Source organism: Rhinatrema bivittatum, chromosome 12 (assembly GCF_901001135.1).
Source record: "Rhinatrema bivittatum chromosome 12, aRhiBiv1.1, whole genome shotgun sequence".
Lineage (NCBI taxonomy): Eukaryota > Metazoa > Chordata > Amphibia > Gymnophiona > Rhinatrematidae > Rhinatrema > Rhinatrema bivittatum.
This window is the reverse complement of record NC_042626.1, coordinates 62,500,803-62,521,232: the sequence shown is the minus strand read 5'-3', so window position 1 is coordinate 62,521,232 and position 20,430 is coordinate 62,500,803. Positions and strand designations below refer to the sequence as shown.

The 20,430-nt window shown below is 43.3% G+C and overlaps 1 protein-coding gene across 2 annotated transcripts in view; it reads right to left on the bottom strand.

Moving 5' to 3' along the window:
- Positions 1–20,430, bottom strand: part of SLC37A2 (solute carrier family 37 member 2) — a 133,184-nt gene that overhangs the window by 92,256 nt on the left and 20,498 nt on the right. The gene's annotated exons all lie outside the window — the stretch shown is intronic.

Here is a 20,430-nt window from a genome sequence, read left to right as displayed (position 1 = left end):
CATGTATTACTTATTCCTACTCTTCTCTCCTGTTTATCACCAGCATTTTATACATCCCACTCAATCTCAGTAACCTATAACCTCCTAGTTCGTTATGTATTATGCATTATGTTGCTTATTGATTCCATATACTTATATACTTATTGATTCCATATAATTTGTAGATGATTACTAAAACCCCCTAGCTCGCTATGTATTAATATGTTGCCTGTTATATATTATTACCTGCTTGCCATGTATTATTACCTATCCCACTTATCTCTTGCATATCACCAGCACCTTATACATTCCACTCGTTCTCAGTCTCATACACTTATTGATTGTAGATAAGTTTAAAGTGAATATTATTTCCTCCTACACCCTCTGGGGCGGATTTTCAGAGCCCTGCTCACGTAAATCCGCCCAAAACCGGGCGGATTTACGCGAGCAGGGCCCTGCGCGCCGGGAAGCCTATTTTACATAGGTCTCCCGGCGCGCGCAGAGCCCCGGGACTCGCGTAAGTCCCGGGGTTCTCCGAGGGGGGCGTGTCGGGGGCGTGTCGGGTCGTCGCGGCGTTTCGGGGGCGTGTCGGCAGTGTTTTGGGGGCGGGTACGGGGGCATGGCTACAGCCCGGGGCGGTCCGGGGGCGTGGCCACGCCCTCCGTTCCCGCCCCCAGGTCGCGGCCCAGCGCGCAGGGATTTACTTCTCCCTCCGGGAGGCGTAAATCCCCAGAGAAAGGTAAGGGGGGGGTGTAGACAGGGCCGGGGGGGGGGGGGGTGGGTTAGGTAGAGGAAGGGAGGGGAAGGTGAGGGGAGGGCGTTAGAGGATTCCCTCCAAGGCCGCTCCGATTTCGGAGCGGCCTTGGAGGGAACGGGGGTAGGCTGCGCGGCTCGGCGCGCGCCGGCTATACAAAATCGATAGCCTTGCGCGCGCCAATCCAGGTTTTTAGCAGATATGCGCGGCTCCGCGCGTATCTACTAAAATCCAGCATACTTTTGTCTGCGCCTGGAGCGCAAACAAAAGTAGGCTATTTGCGCGCCTTTTAAAATCCGCCCCTCTATGTATGTGAGTACGATCATGAACAGTTTGCACAATTTCTTTTATTTCCCACTCGATTTCCGTTTCATATATTGATTTACTACTCTTAATGTTATGATGTTTTCCCACCCTCTTTTCCGCCCCATCTCCCTCCACCCTTCTTAGATTCGTTTATTAATTTCACCCTTCCTCGGTTCAATATCAGTTACATTGTAAAGCTTTTACGCTGCAGTTTTTATTTTATGGAAACCGATGTGTTGTTACTAACGAATGTCTGCATACAAAAATGTTAAATAAATAAAACCTAACCAGCTATATTCAAGTATAGCCAGTTAGATTTTAAAGTTATCCAGCTACATGAAGCCAGATAACTAAGTCTATTCAGCTGGACGTTTATCCTGCTGAATATGTAGGAAAAGTTATCCGGCTAACTTTAGCCTTCTGAATATTAGGCCCTATATTTTCAAAAATATAAATATTAAAAATCACATTTTTTACAAATTACAAAAAATATCAATAATCTCTTCTGGGCTTCAGCATCTCCACAATGACCATTATCCTAAGGCAGAACAGGCCTTGGTCTTGGGGGCAGGTGTCTCAGGTATCACTGTTTCCCTGGAGGAAGAACATTTAATACATTAGAAATGCAGATGTTGTGGTTTATTTATTTATTTCATTTAGAAACTTTTATATACCGGTATTAGTGGGGACATCATACCGGTTCACATACTAGCAAAAGGCTTGAAAATACATATCAACAGGGAAGGAGAACTGGGCGGGGGGTTAACCAAGGGCAGTATGGAAAAAATAGATTAAAAAACAAGAACAAGTAACAATTTACAATATAATTAGCTCCTTAATATAAGGAAAGGGAGGTCACCAGGGGGTGGTGTGAGGGATGGTGAGAATGGGAGGAACTATTTTGAATAAACTTGGTTGAACAGTAGTGTTTTTAGTTTCTTTTTAAATTTGATCATACATGGTTCAAGGCGCATGTGGACGGGCATGGAGTTCCAGAGAGCCGGACCAGCAATAGAGAGGGCGCGGTTGCGGGTCGAGGAGAGATGAGCTGTTTTCAGGGAAGGTACATGTAGGGTGCCTTTGCTGGCCGATCTGGTAGCTCGAGTGGACTGGGGGGCATTGAAGGGAAGGTCAAGCCAGTTGGAATTATGGGTGTGGATAGACTTGTGTACTATGGTCAGAGTTTTATAGTGTATGCGGGAGAGGATGGGGAGCCAATGTAGGTCCTTGAGGATAGGGGTAATGTGTTCGTGTTTACGTGTGTTAGTGATGAGTCTTGCTGTAGCATTTTGCAACATTTGGAGAGGTTTTATCGTAGACATGGGGAGCCTAGGAGGAGTGCATTGCAGTAATCTAGTTTGGAGGTGAGGGTGGCTTGGATCACTGTGCGGAGATCTTGGGTGTATAGTAGGGGTCAGAGTTTTTTGAGAACGTTGAGTTTGAAGAAACCTGCTTTGAGAATAGAGTTGATGTAGGGTTTCATGCTTAGTTCATGATCAAGAAGAACTCCGAGGTCCCTAACGGGGACCTCAGAGTTCTTCTTGATCAGTGACAGTTCTTGTGACAGTGCTAGAAAAATGTACAACATGGGTTTGATGGGACATACACAAATGGCATTTTCTGTTTAAAAAGAAGAAGATGGCCAGTAAGACAAAGGCTTCATTTGCTGGAGGGCTTATTTCCCAGATTCTAAGGGAGGGCTGCACAACCAGGTGGGGTGGGAGTTGTTACACTAGCCCCTAGAGTCATTCAGCCCGGTAATTTAGGGATGTGGGAAAAGAAGGGTTGGCCAGGCCCTTGGATAAAAAGAACTGAAGCTGCTGAGTTTTTGGCTGCCAACAGGAAGCACAAGACCAGGATTTGTTTACTCATGGAGGTTCATGTATACATCTCCAACCTAAATTGCTCCTCCTTGCAAGAGGCGCCAGGCTTGAAAGACGTGGCTGTTTTAATGTTTGCTAACTTCCTGGAAAGGACTCATTGCTTTAAAAATAATGCAGGGCACTAGCATCTTTAACCCAGAGAAGAAATTGGACTAATTTATTAAACTTCAACAACGTTACCACACACTAAATACTAATTTGGGCATTTTGCATACAATAAAAACTCGTTAGCACATGTTATTTGGTTATGGTTAAGTTTATTTGTATGCTTCCCATACTTTGAGCGACTCATAGCAAAACATACCATATAAGACAAAGATTAATAAAACACGATTACAACATAAAATAAGCCTAATCCAGCAGAATTAGCCCATCATATCTGGGCAGTGCTTTTGCATGTCCATAAATCAGGTACCTTGCATTGTGTCACATGCAAAGTAGCTCATTACTATCAAGACAGCATAGTGTAGCTTTGCACACCCCAATCATACTTGGGAACTCTACAGATTTGGCCTGGAGACTAATCCTCAAGGAATTGCTGGATCTCTGGGCCAACATCTGAGAAATCCATGTGCAGCAGGGAAGTGCTTGTGTGGACCTGGAAAAGGAAGTCACCTGGGTCCGTGCAAGAAGCGCTTCGGCCACGTGGGCAAGAAGGAAGCGTGTAGGCATGTGCATTCATTTCGAATGAATGGGTAAAATGCAATGAGCAAGACCATTTTCATTCCATTCGTGGACTCCCAAAATGAATGGCAGATCCCACAAATGTAAACAAAATATCATTTTCATTCATTTGTGTTTCCCATTCAAGTCAATGGCCCATTGAAAAATACTGCAGTGAGACTTGTAACTATAACAACTAACCAATGCCCATTTACCAGAGCTGAGGTACAAGCAGGCAAGTAGCTAGGAACGAGGACCAATTAAGATGAAGGTTTTGGGTTTTTTTTAAAAACTAGTCTATCGATGGCATCTGGGTCAAGTAACACATCCTCCTACTGAATGGTCTGAGAATATGCAAAGAAATTGTATTTTCTCTGTTGGATTCCAGAGGAAAAGCTTGTCTTTTCAGAAACTTTTAAAGTGAAAATAAAGTTAAAAAAAAAAAAAGATTTTTGGCATTAGCAAAAGGCTTTTTCTTGTCCTCATTGCACTCACAGTGCTCTCACTGTGAGAAACAAAAAGAGGCACTGTTTTCTGTCTGTTCACTTGGTGTGGGTAGTGAACTGGATATGCAGAAGCAGCGAACATTGATTTTTTTTTGTGTCTGACTGTGCAGAGCACTGCACTGATTATCTGCGGCCAGAATGCAGTGGAGAGAAGCGAAGCCTTGCCAGTCTTCTCAGTGTATTCTGACAAAAGGAATTAGTCATCAATGCACATAAATAGTGTGTGAGGCATAGCCCTAGAAAAGACACAGACTGTGTCACTAGCAAGCTGCTAACTCTGCTTGGCAAATTGGCACCATGCTTGCAAAGCACTGAAGTGAATGCTGTCTGTCAACTTGATTGAGTGTGTGTGACAGACATTCAATCAGTATTAGAGTGGTACTGTTGAATGATACAATTATCAAACTATGTTGTGATATTAAACTCCCCAGAAACTACTTCCAATTCCATCATGCCACTGCCAGCAGAGGGGAGAGGAGAGAATGGCAGCAGGCAGAAAAATGGCAGGGGCAGAGGACTGGGTATTTGTCATGGGGCAAAATTGAATAACCTCTCCCCCTCACTATTCCTCCAATGGCATCACACATTAAAGAAAACACTTCTCTGTAGTGTCAATAATAATCATACAAGTGGTTCCCAGGAGATAGGGGGGGCAAGTATTATGAGCGAGCTCCTCTGGAGGGAGAATCTAGCAAGTTGGTTATGAATGACACCTCAAGAGGGAGGAGTTATCAATCTGTTATGGATCTGATGCCAGATGAGCAGAGACATCAGATAGAAGTTCGCAATCTGTAAAGGATCTGCTAGGAGTTAGCAATCTTGTTAGGAAAGCTCTGTGTTAGCGCTAGGAGTAGCAATCTGTTGTGTACTAACTCCAGAAGGAGGTGGAGTTAGTAAGCTGTTATGAATCTGTTGCTGAAGACCCCTGGTAGGAAAGGAGTAGCCATCTGTTACCAGCGGAGTGCTTGGAGAGGACACTCGGCTGTAGAGGAATGTAGATACCCGGTAGGTGAATCCTTGGGCTGATGGCAGATGACTGCACCCCCAGGAGGATATCCTGAGAGGGACCACCGGCTAGGCTTCAGTATGGAGACAGACACAGAGTTCTTTTATTAGACAGGTTAGTAGAACCACCAGAGGTGGCAGTAGTGAGCTGCTACGCCCGGCAGGGCTGAAGTCCCTCAGGTACTAGAAAGACTATCCCAGGGTAGCTGAGCTGTAGAGAAACTATAGATAGTGAGTAGACAGGTATACACGCATAGCCATGCGTATCTTTTAAAATCCGGGGATGGCGCGTGCAAAGCTGCGTAAATCGGCAGCCTGCGTGCGCCGAGCCGAGTAGCCTGCCTCGGAGGGAACTTTCTTTCTGGCGCGCCCCCCCCCCACCTTCCTTTCCTTCCCCTAACTAACTCGCCCCCAACTAATTCCCCCCCTACCTTTATTTCAAAAGTTACGCCTGCCCAAGGCAGGAGTAACTTGCACGCGCCGGGCCGGATGCCGGCGTGCCATGTTCCGGTCCGGGGGCTGGTCCAGAGGCCACGGCCATGCCCCCGGGCCAGAACCATGGCCACGGCCCCGCCCTCAGAACGCCCCCGATGATGCACCGGCCACGACCCGCCCCCCCCCCCCCCCGACACGCTCCCCCCAGGAAAGCCCCGGGACTTATGGGCGTCCCGGGGCTTGCGCGCGCCGCCGAGCCTACGCAAGATAGGCTCGGCACACGCAGGGGGTGGAAGGGGCAGCTTTTCGGGGGTTACTCACGTACCCCTTTGAAAATCTGCAATCACTGAAGCCCATGTGCTCTAGTGCAAGGCATGTGGCAGATACATCTGGGTGGGGATCAGGGTGTGTGGAGGAACAGTAGCAAAGGAAGCTCCACATATGGTACAGGATCACCCACAGTGCATGCCAGGAGGTATTTGGCCAAGCGGGGGAGCAGTCTTCCTGACAACTCCAAACATTCAGACACCGTAAGTGTGCAAATTGGCCAAGCTTACAATATCCCATGAACCCATGGCAAGCAAGTGTTAATACCCAATGTGATAGTACGAGTTGGGACTGGGAGGCCTGGTGGCGCAAAGGGGGTCCTTATATAGAAGTAGGAGCACTGACACACAGCACTTAGAAATGAGCAGTAGAGTGGTCAATGACCTCTACATGTATTTATTTGTTGAGTTTTATATACCATCATTCGGTAGAGCCATCACGGTTTACAAAAGTATACATTTTTCTTAGCAGTTGTGCAACAGTAAAAACAATTTGAACAATATCAGAAATAAGCATATCAAGTCCAGAGAGCATTATTAGGTTGGATGAGGAGAGTATGCAGGTTCAGGGTGAAGAGAATGTATTAAGAGGTTTACAACTGAGAGTTCACCATAAACATAATTATAACACTTGATTAATGAATTTTTAGCCATAAACAGTACCTTATCGGTACACTAGGTCATGGCCCACCTCACTAAACAACTAATTATCTTGAATGATTTATTGTTACCGAACCTTTGATGGCACTTGTTAGAATGTACTATAGTACACTTTTACCTACATTAATTTATGTGCCTAAATGTAAACCGTTGCGATGGTATATAACTTAGAGACAGTATAGAAAAGATTTTAAATAAATAAATAGCCTTTACCTCAGCTATAGATTACAATAGCAACAATGGCCCATGCCAATGGCCCATATCACAGGTACCCGGGGCTCAGAGCGTTTACAACCGTCCTAGGACCCAGCACATCACAAGGTTTGTCGTCTTGTGCCAGGGAAGCGGACTGAACCCCATGGCCTCTCGGTCTGCAGTAATAGAATGTGCATTACCAAAAATGAATGACCATAGTCACATAGAGCAGCAGAGGCAAACCCTGAAACCAGACCAGAGACTCTGCAAGCAGCATCTACCCGGACATCAGCAAGAGCAACATTAGCCATTGCAGTTCATCCAAGAGATGAGTCTACTGGGGCAGAGGGAGGCCAGCCTCAATCCCTGGGGTGGATAGTTTAGCCAAAGAAAATAAAAAGAAAAGGAAAAGGGGAAACAGGTCTGTCCAGTTCCTTTTTTTTTTTTTTTATTTATCAAATTTTACATAATTATACAAGTATCCACTTGTTCGGAAATATTTACATTGCAAGTGTAAACAAAATATAGGTAATAATATATATTCACTAATACATTTACCATTATACTGCTTTGTATAAAATAAAAGAAATGGAGGGGGAGCCTTAGAAATGGAGCGTTACTTAACTCAAAACTGTAAATTTATCACCACAAAAGAAAAATTATGACCATCTGAGTGGTTTCCTCACTCATTTACAAACACCAAACCAACCCCAGAATACTTTAGGGATGAGAGTTTAAGAAAGCTCTCAGCTGGGACGGCTCATAATATTTGTTGTTAAAAGCATTTACAAGGGAAATGCAACTGAAATTTCTTTATTTTTATTTATTTAAAAAGTTTTTTATACAGTCGTTAAGTTATTAACCATCACAACGGTTTACAAGAAGGCACATATAGTAACATTAAGTATTTAAACCAGGTAAAACGTTATTCGAGGTACCAAAAATGATTCGGTAACAAAGTTTATTCTAATATACAATTATATGATGGGTTTGTTTGTCTTGTCCATTTGAAACGTGTAAAATTGTGCTCCTGTTTGAATAGCTTCAGCCCTCATTGACAGAAACAATTTCCTCCTAGCTTCAGTGGCTTTTATTACGTCAGGGTAGCACCATACTTTGTATCCATGAAATAAAGCAAGCCTATTTCTGAAAAAGTACTTAAAGATATTATTTTTATCCATAAGGAATGCAAATGTTATCAATAAGGATCTCCTTCTTGTAATAACCAAGTCTTGTGATGACTCTAATAGTGTTGTTATATCCAAGGAAACCGCAGGTTGTTGTAAATTTTCAGGATTTGATTCGGTATAAGGAAGACAGTATGCTTTTGGAATGACTGGTTTTAATGTTTCAGGCAACTTTAAATCTTGTGTAACATATGATTTGAAAAGTTCTAAAGGTGAAATATTTTCAATAACAGGATACTTTGTAAATCATAAGTTGTGCGCTCTCAAGCGTTTTCAACATTTTCCAGCCTTCTGTTTGTAATCTTTTCTCCTTGCAACATAGTGGCTTGTACTTTTTCCACCTCTTTTAGCTGAATTTCTAATTCTTTTATTTTATGGCCTTGTTGAGAGACTTCTTTAGCATTTGAGGAAACTTGATTCTTAATTGTTGCGACCGTCGCTGCCCGACGTCTCCACTACGCCCACCTTACCTCTTTGGTGACTCCCTCTTTGCTTGTTGGAAGTTTGGCTGCCGCGGCGTCATCTTTCCGTTATCCTCCGGCGTCCCCGGACCGGCTAGACGCTGCATTCCACCATGTTTCCCAGCAGCCTAAGGTCGCACATGCAGCCCCGACTCAAGTACCAGCAGTGGCGCGAAACTCGGGGGCGTCCCCCTGAGGTGACGTCATCCTCACCGGATATTTAAGGTCTCTGAATTCGCTAACTAATCGAGTTAGCAAAAGGTTTACCTAGCTTCCTCCAGGTATCACTGCGGATGGGATTCGCTCTCCACATATCTTGCTACTCTGCCTCCTCGGACTTACCAGGGGTACCCACTCCTCAGGGGGCCTTGCTTTCTCTTTTGCTTTTCAGATCGCAGTCTGGAACCGGTACTCACTCCTTGAGGGCCCACGTTCCTGGACCTGCTACTGAATACCACTTCTGCCAGGAAGTCATCGCTGCCTACAACACCAGTGAGTTACCATCTCTCTCTCTCAGAGCGTTCCCTGAAACCAGGTACTCGCTCCTCGAGGGCCTACTTCATTCCAGCTCCTGGTCTGCTTCTAAGAGACTATTGTGTGAGTGTTACCATCAAGGTTCTGTTCCTGAACTCTGCATACCCTGCCTACTCACTATATTCAGTTTCTCTACAGCTCAGTTATCCAGGATCGCTATTCCAGTATCTGAGGGACTACAGCCCAGCCAGGCACTTCCAGCTCACTACTGCCACCTCTGGTGGTTCAATATACTGTTTAGTAAAAGAACTAGTGTGTGACTGTCTCCATACTCTGAGCCTGACTGGTGGTCCCTCTCGGGATCTTCCCCCGGGGGCGTGGTCATCTGCCACCGGCCCAAGGATCCACCCACAACTACCACAAACACTAATATTAATTTCATATACTACTCTTGTTAATGTTGTAATAGATTTTTCTAATGATTACCAACTATTTGGTCAGCTTTGCAAAGTTATTTCAGCCGATGCTTGCAACATAGTCTCAGAGATTATCTTTTCTCTCACCTCCCTCTTCTGGAGTTGTGCCAGCACCCAAATCCAGGCCAGAAGCTCCCGGCGTCTCAACGCAGTCCAGTCTCTCTCCTTCCATTCTTACATGCGGCTGGTCCTCCATACCATGCTCTGTGTTGGCAAAATCCAATGGTAGTATCCCATGCTGAATCGCTCCTTCCCCTCTCCGGGGTCATCCCGACGGGGATTCGGTTCTCCATTCTCCTCACACTCCTTCCAAACCTGGTGGTGCCAGCCTGTCTGGACAGCCGGGGCTAAGCGATGTTTCTGGGGTCAGAGGGGATAGCGCACGCTCAGCTGCCATCCCTTCAGCGACCAGCTCACACGGCACTTGGTGTGGAACAGCCACGAAGAAGCTGCCTATGCGGGTTTGATTGTCTTCTTTCGAGGTGGAGGTAAAATCCACTCCTCTTAACCTCACTTTCTTTTAGTATGCGGCATATTTGGAAGCAGAATCAAGTTTTCCAGGGGAGATCTCGGGAGCTCTCAGCGGCACATCCGCTCAGGTGGCCATCTTGAAAAGGCTCACCCAGGTCTGTTCATTTCCGATGGGTCGTCTGATACCTCAGACTCTGATAGTTCATCCAGCGCTAGTCCGAGTAGACCTGCTAAATACTCAGACAATGCAGCGAGAGGACCTCCACATGCACAGGCTCTCAGCTTTGGGTGAGCATGCCCATGGCAGACCAAATACTTAGGAATATTCAGGATAATGGAAGGGAGGAAGAAGAGAATCAAGACTAAAGACAAAGAGAAGGATGACACACCACCCAAAGATCAAAGGGTATCAAAAAAATATAATAAACTGAACTAGGGCTTTCCTCAGAATGAGCATGACTGGGTAGGAAGAACATGCTCAGTACAGCCCCATACTGAGTTCTGCGGACTCTATTCTACGAAGGATGGGCCTGGCTTAACTATAACAAGCGTTTCCAAGACAAGATGGAAGAAAACGTTTATGTCATTGGGCACGCAAAACAGAGCTTTGGGCTGAAGCAAATTATTAATAAAACCAATGACAGAGAGCAGTGACTTGAGCTCAGCCCTCCCTGGCTGAGAGCAGGAACAGGTCCCAGCTATGGGGGAAGAGGGAGAAAGCCTTCATCATTGAGCCTCTCTTGGCCTGCAAACACTAATTTTGAAAAAAAAAAATGTTTTTTAAAGTCCATGCCACCCAAAGCTACTAGAGAGAAGGCTCTCTATCTACTGAGGGAGGGGCCGACCCATATCACCTCAGGAAGCAAGTGGTGCAATATAAATGTCTTGTCTTCTAGATTTTTTTTTTTTAAACAGGCAATCCCCAGTAGGGAAATGTATGTCCACCATCTGCTGGAGACAGAGAATACTGGTGGGCTGATGTCGGGGTGGGGCTATATATCTGACATCAGTTTTTGCTCTGTCTCCATCTGCTGGCAAAGGTGCATAACCCAATGGTGGGGATTGGCCTTCCTGAATGCAGAGGAAAGGTATTTAAATTTTGGTACTATGTTTTAAATAAAAGAAAAATCCAAGAGTCTCTCAGTTCGTGGTGTTGTATGTTGTGTACAGAGTGAGGGTACACTTGGTCACAGGTGCCAAATTGCCTGGCTACAGCTCTGGAATTACAGGAGCAGTGGTAGATCACTAAATTCAGTGGAGTTCAGACTTGCTGGTAGTGCTTTTGGCAAGCAGATATCCTGGGTTGTGGTGAGGCAGGGAAGAGTACTAGAGTTGCCAATTGGATCCAGGAGTTCAGAACAGGCTGAACCAGATTTTGTTTTATTCCACTGCATGCCTGAACTTGTAATCTTGCTTTTCTTAGGGAATACAATAGTGAAATCAGAAGTACCAGTCTTTGTTTGCAATGGGCTAAAATCAAAAATCTATCAACCCTAGAGAGAAAAATACTGGAGCAGCTGAAGAGCAGGCTGAGGGCTCGGGGACTGACATGTACTTGGTGTAGTAGGCCTACATGTGTTCCTTGGGCCTGAGCTGGCTAATCAGCACTGACAGGAAGGCTTTGGAAGAACTGAATTTGGAGTAATCAGCTCCTGAAAAGCAATGCTCAGCAGGAGACTATGCTGTAGACACAGAGGAGTATTAAAGATTTGACAATTAGGGAGCCCTGAGAGATGTGGAGGTCACAGCAACCCTGCCCCAGGAGCCTGCTCTGAAAGCTGCTCAGTACTTGTGCCAGCAACGCTGCCGCAGGAGCCTGCTCTGAAAGCTGCTCAGTACTTGTGCCAGCACTGCTTCACTGGAGGAGCTGACAGAATAGCAATTTATTACTGCTGACGGACAAAAAATGGCAGCTCACACGGGTTCTCTGGTCCCTGAAGCAAAGCATTCAGAGGGAAAGAATCAAGAGGAAGCAGAAAATAGGCCTACTAAAATTGGATAGTAATGATTTTTGAACATCAAAAGCATGAAAGGAGATGAACTGGATGAGACAGGAGCTGAAAAGGTGAATCACGCTAAAGAAATGCTAGCGTCTCAAACATAAAAGTACTAAACATTCATTACTGGAACATGGAAATAAAGAGACTGAAAGTTAGATTACGCTGAAAACAGGAAGCACAGTCATCTAAGACTGAAGCAAGAAGGAAAAGATAGAGATTTAAAAATGCAGTCTAGAAATATACAAGGTTTCTACAGGGTTCTGACACTAAAGAAATCAGAATTCACACTGTACTTATCCCAAATAAAAAAAAATTGCAAACCAAATAAGATTTCATTATTTTGAAGGTAAAGTAGAAATTTTAAATGCTTCAAGAAATATTAGATCTTATAAATATGAAGAGACTTTCAATTCAGACTTTACCAGGGTATATGAGATGTGCGAAGCCCGAACCTTTTGTTTCGGGCTTCGTTTTTGGCCCGCCGCAGGAAATTTCGTATTTCCTGTGGTTCGGGCCTTTTAAATTCGGGGGGGACGGGGACACCCAAATTTCGGATTAGTGCGCACTAACTCCCTTTAGTGAGCGCTAACATTTTACGGGAGTTAGTGTGCACTAATGGGGAATTAGAGTGCACTAACCCTGTTAGTGCACACTAAACCTGAAAAGAAAATTTTCCCGAAATTTCAGGAAAACCTGTTCGGGTTTTGGGCTCCCTGAACCAGGATGAATTAGGCAATTTTGTTGAAATTGCCTAATTTGTCCTAGATCAATGCACATCCCTAATGTATCTATATTCTCTATTTATTTATTTAACAGTTTTATATACCGAAATTCTTGTAAGGGTTTACAAATCAGTTCGGTTTACATTGAACAGAAACAGTGCTTCGGTAAATGAAAGCAATTACATAGAACATTAACAGAGCTTCAAATGTGAACAATTACAAAGAACTAATAATAAAATATCTTATTAACCAACAAACAAGCAGAGAAGAGAAGAGAAGCTATAGAACATCATGGAAATCCTTCAAAAAGCTGGCATCCAACACCACGGGGGTATTTCTTACATACTCGCTTTCTAAAATGACTCCTCCTGCACTCAATTTATGAAATATTGTAACCTGATACACGAATACAGATTTAAGCATCCAAAAGGCAAGGGCTACACTTTTTGATCAATTATTCTTGAAAAACTATAAGTTTGACTAAATCTGATGTGAGACCAAAAAAAAAAAACTAGACTTGAGATAATATTTTAACCAGGCCATCCCTCTATGACAATAGATGTTAATGGATTTTGATTAAAACTCAGATGTGTGTTGGAAAATGAATGAGAAAATTTTAAAAATTCCAGGAGCAACTGAAAATATGTGAGAAACAGTTCTATTTAGAGCAACATGATAAAGTTAAAACATCTTTGGTTGTAGTATGGGAAGCTCTAAAAGCAGTATTTAGGAGTAAAGCTAATATCAATAACATTCTGTACATGGGGAGGGTAATTTACATACTTTGAAGCACATTACGTCCAGATTGAAAAAAAACATAGTAAAACAGCAACAGCAGAAAGAGACCAAATGCCCAGCAAGCTTCTTATGGTAGTAACTGCCGCTCCATGCAGGTTACCCCCATGCCTTCTGTTATGGATAGTAACTGCCGCTCCGAGCAGGTTACCCCATGCCTTCTGTCATGGATAGTAACTGCCACTCTGAGCAGGTTACCCCCATGCCTTCTGTTATGGATAGTAACTGCCGCTCCGAGCAGGTTACCCCCATGCCTTCTGTTAAGGGTAGCCACCATTCCGTGCAGGTTCCCTCATGTTTCTGTTAAGGGTTATAATTGTCACTATGCGCAGGTTACCCCCCTCAAGCCTTATAAGGGTAGTAATATTCACAATCAAAACCAAGCAACTGTCAAACCCATAACAAAATTTGCGCCAGCAACATTTTTATGGGGGGGAGCAGCTTTCTTGATAATTCAGACAATGCTGCTTGAATGCATTTTAGAATTGGCTAGAGTCGATCCTGTACACACATGCGCTGGAAGGTATACCTGTTCTGGAGCAGGCATTACATGCATACATTTGAAAATTTAAAGTAAGCATGTAAATGCTTTCCCCGCCCTAACTCCAGCCCCTGAAAGCCTACCATCAGTGTGGGGAAAAATATGTGCATAATCAACTTACATGTATGCACCTTTCCCCAAGCAACATTCCCTGGATAACTTTCAATAGTCTGCTTACATGTGCAAGTCCTATTGAAAATTATCCCCAGGAAGGTAAAAATACAACTTGAATGATTGTGAATGTCTTATCTTGAAATAAGAGGGTGAACATAAACAGAAAGGAAATAAGAAAGTATTGAACTATTAAAGCAAGCAAGAGATATATTAACACTTCAAGCTGAAGAACTAATAAAGCAGGGATAGGCAACTCTGTTCCTAGAGTGCCACAAACAGGTCTGGTTTTCAGGATATCCACAATGAACACGCATGACGTTTATTTGCATGCATCGCCTCCGTTGTGTACAGATATCTCTCATGCATATTTATTGCTAATGTCCTGAAAACCAGACCTGTCTGTGCCACTCCAGGACCAGAGTTGCCTACTCCAGTAAAGCAAGCTTAGGTAATGTTAAGCAGATCAAAATTAAAGATAGACAAATATCAAGCAGTCTAAAAACATTTCAGGGAGCTTTGTAATTTCGTAGAACCTTGCACACATCAGACCAGCCTTAGGCAACTCCAGTTCTCAAGAGCCACAAACAGGCCTGGTTTTCAGGAGATCCACAATGAATATGTATGGTGTATATTTGCATGTAAATGCATCTCATATATATTCATTGTGGACATCCTGAAAACCTGATTAGCTTCAGGCACTCAGAGAAGTACAGGGAATGGATCACTAGGAGCATCCTCTCCTGTTACTTTACACGTTAGTGCTCTCCCACTCCCACAGCCTGGCCTATCGCAGGGGTGGCCAACTCCGGTACTCAAGAGCCACAAACACATCTGGTTTTCAGGTGATCTACCATGAATATACATGAGATTTACAAGCACTGCCTCCATTACATGCAAAATATCTCACGCATATTCAAGAAAATCAGATGTGGCTGTGGCTCTTGAGGACTGACACACCTGGCCTATAACACTGAGAAAGAGTGCAGACAATTGCATATGTTAGAGCAGGGGTAGGCCACCCTGGTCAGGTTCAGAATATCCACAATGAATATGCATGAGAAAGGAAAGGAATCCCTCTTTCAAAACACAGAAAAGTACATGTCCGTCTATATTTTCTTTTTTAAAGCTGCTTATACTCCTTGATGTTTGTTGTGCTGTCTCTGGATTTGCAGGTGATGAAGTAGTTTCACAGCTCATTCTCACAGAATCCAGGAGAGCAGTGGTGGCTCAAGGTCAAGCTGAATCTTATGCCACTCATCCTTCAAGTTTTAAAAGCAAAGTTGGCGGGAAGAGCGAAGATGATGGCAATGAGTGGCTGCAGTATCGCTGTTCTGCTGACTTACCTGGTTTATTTTATTGTTTTTCCTTTCGAGATACCACCGAAAAGGAAGGTTAGATCCTATCCCTATGAAGTTCTGATCTTCCCCCTTGTCAGCAGAAAATCGATAAGTTTGGTGGGATGGATTCCAGGGCAAGGTGACACAAATATCATTGTAGTTGAGACCAATGGAGGAGCACCAGTCTTGTGATGGGACGAGGCATCATTCAGTCCCTTGGATCAAAGACCCTTGCCTGGTGAGAGGAGTGCACTGTGCTTGGCAGCGGATGTGGAATGAACTGAATGTCAAACAGAAGAACATGGGAGAGGGAGCCAGGATGCACTGTCCCTCAATTCCAGCAGTTGTAGTGAAGGCATAGGAAGATCTGTGGAGGCTCCCAAGGCTGGAATTCAGAGGGAGTTGAGGCAATTAGAGAAGGAAGATGCCCAAGAGACAGGAGAGGACCAGGGTATCATGGAATCAATTAGAATCTGAACAGTGTGAGTCCCATACTTTGCTAACGAAACCTGCAAAGGGTCACACTTGACTGTGGACTGTCCTGGCTAAAATGGAAGTTTCTGTAATGGATTTTTCTTCTAAAATGAAATTCTCTCTCTCTCTCTCTCTCAAAGTTCAATCTTTAGCCTAGGGCCATGAATCATCACTACAAGACAGAGTTGGGTAGAACTGAGACTCTTGGAAAGGATGTGAAGGAGATTGTGACGGGGTCACTATGCTAGACTAGATAGGAAGAATAAAGCTAGGAACCAAGGATTCAAGGGAAGGGGGGGGGGAAGGAAAATACAGCAATACCAGGCGAGACGTCCCTTGGTTCCTTCCCCCGGATGTTACAAGGACAGAAGAACCACAGGTGTGGGAGGTTAAGGGTGGGACTTCCCTGGAGCCAATCAGCTGGCAGAAGAGGAGGAGTTTCCACAGGATAAAAAGGACTCCCTAGTAGAGCAGTCTCAGTCTCCTGCGGGGGGACCGAGGAGGAAGGATCGGAATGCCTGTCTGCTCTGGGAGAAGTCGAGGCTGGACATTCTCCGACCGTGTGAAGGACTGCCGCAACTATCACAGAGAAGGTGAGCATGGGGACTTCTGTTGTTTGGATGTATGACAAGGATACTTTGCCTGGAGGACTGCCGGTGGGTGGCTGTACCTCTGGGGAAGGGTTGAGGTCCCAGAGGTATGGAAGGAGGTGGCAGTTAGGCCCAATGGGGGCGGACTTTTGAACTATGGACTTTGAGAGGGACTTCTGAAGCCAGTGGTTTGAAAGTGAGTTGCTGGCTCAGTGGGGAAGGCATCTGCCTTCCATCCAGGTGGTGAGGGTTCAAATCCCACCTAGGGATTTTTAAGATAAATACGTTTAAACTACTATTTGAGTTTCCAAGGGACCAGGGAAACTCGGTCAAGGTTTGGGAATGGACGCAAGCAAATGGTGTACGGACCAGGGAAAGCGTCACAGAGATTAAATCTTTAAATGCTGTGGCAATTCAAGATAGGGGCATTTTGCATCATAAACTGGAATTTTTAGAAAATCATGTGAGACATTTAAACCTGCAGTTTTGGAACTTTTCTGAAATTTTGGGGGTTACACCATAAGATATCTTTAAAAAATATTTAACAGGTTTTATATATGCCAGCTGATACTGGTTCCACCCATTAACTAGATTTCTTCCAAACTGGTAGAGAAGTCTAGTTCGGAAGAGCACGAAAGAGCCCCATGTTTGGTCTCCCTAGTCTTTGAGCAAGATCTAAATGTGATTATGCCAGGAAAAATAGTGGAAACTATTCTCAAGATCAAAATCGTAGAGCATATAGAAAGACATGATAGAACACAGTCAACATGGATTTACCCAAGGGAAGTCTTGCCTAACAATTCTGCTTCAATTTTTGAAGGGGTTAATAAACATGTGGATAAAGGTGAACCGGTAGATGTAGTGTATTTGGATTTTCAGAAGGCATTTGACAAAGTCCCTCATGAGAGGCTTCTAGGAAAACTAAAAAGTCATGGGATAGGAGGCGATGTCCTTTCGTGGATTACAAACTGGTTAAAAGACAGGAAACAGAGAGTAGGATTAGATGGTCAATTTTCTCAGTGGAAAAGGTTAAACAGTGGAATGCCTCAGGGATCTGTACTTGGACCTGTGCTTTTCAATATTTATATCAATGATCTGGAAAGGAATACGGCGAGTGAGGTTATCAAATTTGCGGATGATACAAAATTATTCAGAGTAGTTAAATCACAAGCAGATTGTGATACATTACAGGAGGTCCTTGCAAGACTGGAAGATTGGGCATCCAAATGGCAGATGAAATTTAATGTGGACAAGTGCAAGGTGTTGCATATAGGGAAAAATAACCCTTGCTGTAGTTACATGATGTTAGGTTCCATATTAGGAACTACCACCCAGGAAAAAGATCTAGGCATCATAGTGGATAATACTTTAAAATAGTCGGCTCAGTGTGCTGCAGCAGTCAAAAAAGCAAATAGAATGTTAAGAATTATTAGGAAGGGAATGGTTAATAGAACGGACAATGTCATAATGCCTGTGTATCGCTCCATGGTGAGACCACACCTTGAATACTGTGTACAATTCTGGTCGCCGCATCTCAAAAAAGATATAGTTGCGATGAAGACGGTACAGAGAAGGGCAACCAAAATGATAAAGAGGATGGAATAGCTCCTCTATGAGGAAAGGCTGAAGAGGTTAGGGCTGTTCAGCTTGGAGAAGAGACGGCTGAGGAGGGATATGATAGAGGTCTTTAAGATCATGAGAGGTCTTGAACAAGTGGATGTGACTCTGTTATTTACACTTTCGAATAATAGAAGGACAACATACCTGTTTAAGACTCCTTCTCTGATTCATCAGTCTCCTTTTACTCATGCATAACTCGGACTTTGCACAGCAACAAGGTCTATGTACCCATATATCACAATTTAGACTACCCCTCTAATTATTCAAGATATATACTCATGCCTTAAACATCCTTTGTATTTATCCACGTCCTGTTGACGAGTTATTATTATTATTATAGTCTATGTAATATTTAATTTGTATTATTTATTTATTTTTATATGATATGTTATATGTTACTCATATGTTAAGAAACGCTGTTTAATGTAACGCCTTTATTGCGACAGTTTTGTTCTATGTAAACAGACCTGATTCGATACTTGTATTGAGAATGCCGGTATATAAAAATCTGAAATAAATAAATAAATAGAAGGACTAGGGGGCATTCCATGAAGTTAGCAAGTAGCACATTTAAGACTAATCGGAGAAAATTCTTTCACTCAACGCACAATAAAGCTCTGGAATTTGTTGCCAGAGGATGTGGTTAGTGCAGTTAGTGTAGCTGGGTTCAAAAAAGGTTTGGATAAGTTCTTGGAGGAGTAGTCCATTAATGGCTATTAATCAATTATACTTAGGGAATAGCCACTGCTATTAATTGCATCAGTAGCATGGGTTCTTCTTAGTGTTTGGGTACTTGCCAGGTTCTTGTGGCCTGGTTTTGGCCTCTGTTGGAAACAGGATGCTGGGCCTGATGGACCCTTGGTCTGACCCAGCATGGCAATTTCTTATGTTCTTATGTTTTCAGAATGTTAATATTTTGGGGTCAGAGTTTGGATATATCCAGATTTGGTGAAAATTACTCGAATGTTTCCCGGAATGTGCCAGAGGCATGGCTCTTGGCGCACCCTTTATTTTTACAATATCCAAGTAAATGTTCAGTTAAGTACAGTGAATAGCAAAAAATAGATACTCTGTTAAGGTGTTTTTGACGATTACACTAATACAATATCGAAAAATGACATCAATAACTATATGACCGATTAAAAATCGCCCTTGAGCAGTACAGTTAATGGAGCAGTAATGCCCAAGGATTCTGCAGGGCTTTATGAAGGTCATCTAAGAAGAAAAATTTAAAAACTTAAAAATGAAAATAAAATTTCCCGGGTGTTAAGATTTTTTTTGCATGCTTGTGATGAAAAATTAGAAAAATAGTTAACCGGCACAATATCCAAAAATGACATCTAAGTACAGTGCCATAAATTATGGCAAATTAAGATTCTTTTGGATGCAAAAAGTCCCTTACAGTGACGGCTAAGGTTGAAGGTTAATTATCTGATGTTGGATTTTTTGGATTGTCCGTGTTTATAGCCTATTTTCCTTTATTTTTTTCTTCCGGAAATTTTCCGATAACTGCTCCTCCCCACTTTGTTTTTTTGGACTGTTAAATGAGAATTGAAAATGTAAAATGAGATTTTCTTGTTTGAACACTTGGAGATTGTTACTGAAACCAAATGAGATTCAGTAGCACAAGTTCTGCTTTGTGAGAAAATTGTAATAAACTCTTAGGAAATACAGTGGAAACAAATTTTGTAGAACCTTATAAAATATATTATTTTAAACTAGCTAATTAGTTATTCTTGTTGCTTTTTTGTGCCAGGCTAATCTATGACACCTGTTACTATTCCAGCATTTACTAAGAGTTGTTCCCAAACCTGGAGAATCAATATATAAATCATTTTTTTATGCATATTCATGAAAAAATCCAACTGGCTGTGGGGTCACTAAGACAGCTTTAGGAAGCCCTGGTTTAGTCAAGCCAGGTTAGGTGACATAGCCTGGGACTGCCTACTCTGGCCTTCAGAAAAAGCTCTCCCTGCTCTGCACTGGGCATACTAATAAAATAACTCCCCCCTCCCCCAGTGCCTTAATGTTTCCAGCCAGTTTATCACTGGAGACTCAGACTGAGGTGATGATCCTTGCAAAAACTACTTCTCATTTCCATGCACAGGAGGCTTTTAGTCATAGTAATTTGGCATCTCCAGCCAGGTCACACAAGATTGGAAAATCTTGACTAATGTTTCCCAGTTAATACTGAACAGCTCACTAGTTGTCCCATATTTCTTTGTTCGGGGGGGGGGGGGGGTCTGTCCTCTATGGGGAGCTCTTGGTGCAGCTGCTTAACTGACATTCATTCAGTTATTAGCTATACTGTTTATGCCCTAGGCACTTAAAGCTAATGGAGCCTTTCAGGACTATTAATCTAGGGCTATCTTCAGAGTTCTATGAGGCCCATGCATCTCAGAAGCATCCACTCAACATTAACAAGCCGATGCAATATTAGCACGTAAAAAATGCGA